Here is a 1,056-nt window from a genome sequence, read left to right as displayed (position 1 = left end):
TTTGTTGCTCTCAGCAGCATTTCTCATAGCAGGTTGCCTATGTCCTAACAAGTCTGTGGAGAGACCTAGAAAACTACTGTGTACCATACTTCATTTTGGTTACTTAGAAGCTTTTCTTAACCTTTCATCTTGGGTTTGTTGTGGTTGTGGTGTAGCGAATATGGTTCTAGTTTCTGCCTCTGGTTAGCTTCGCAGCCTTAGCCATTTACCCTGACCGCTCTGAACCTGGTATACATCTGGTATTCTTACTGTAATACTGGAATGTCAGGCCCAGAGATGTACATTTGCTGCTTCTCTCTGAGGTGCTCTCTGGGTCTATGACTGAGACCCCTCAAACAGTGCTCCCTGATGAGGTGTGCCTTGGGGGAGGGTGGCATGTACCTAAGTGCTGATTAGTGAGTTTTGCTGATGGGATCCCAAATCCAAAACAGCATGGTGGCAGCTGGCCTGGGACTGACCTCACAGCCAAGAAACAATCCTGTCGGAAGCCCACACGTGGGTAGAGGGCCAAAGGGAAAACAGATGGGAAACGGGAGAGGCAAACATCTTGGCAGACAGAGGAGGGGCCCAGAGAAACGAGGGCTGGCTGGAATGGTGTGGGTCAGCTTAGGCTGACCACCTCAAGAATGGTGCAGTGTGAGCTCTCACTGGGCTCTGGAGATAGATTTCCCTCCTGGAAAAGGCAGTGGTAAAACCATTTTACTATTTCAGTAATAAGGCTTGGGTCTTTGAAATTAAGTTCCACCTTTGAAAGCTTGCTGTGTTTGTTTAAAAATAAAAATTGACTGTCTTTCCCCCAGAATCACGATTGCTGTGTACTTAGTGATAGAACCAGAAAGTCCTGGTGCTGGCCAAATGATGCTTGAGGCGAGAATGAAGAAATGCCACGCCTCAGTAGAATTTATAACAGCTTGAATGCCCATGAGCTTGTAGGGAAGCTTTGGAAACAACTTAGGCATAAGCACACATGAGACACTTCTTTGGGTGAAAAGATTGGTTCAACTTGTCCTTAAAATGAAAGGGCATTTAAAATCCAGGCCAGCCTGGGGGTACCAG

The sequence above is a fragment of the Sciurus vulgaris genome (genome assembly GCF_902686455.1).
Source record: "Sciurus vulgaris genome assembly, chromosome: 12".
Lineage (NCBI taxonomy): Eukaryota > Metazoa > Chordata > Mammalia > Rodentia > Sciuridae > Sciurus > Sciurus vulgaris.
Note: the sequence above shows the minus strand (reverse complement) of the source record.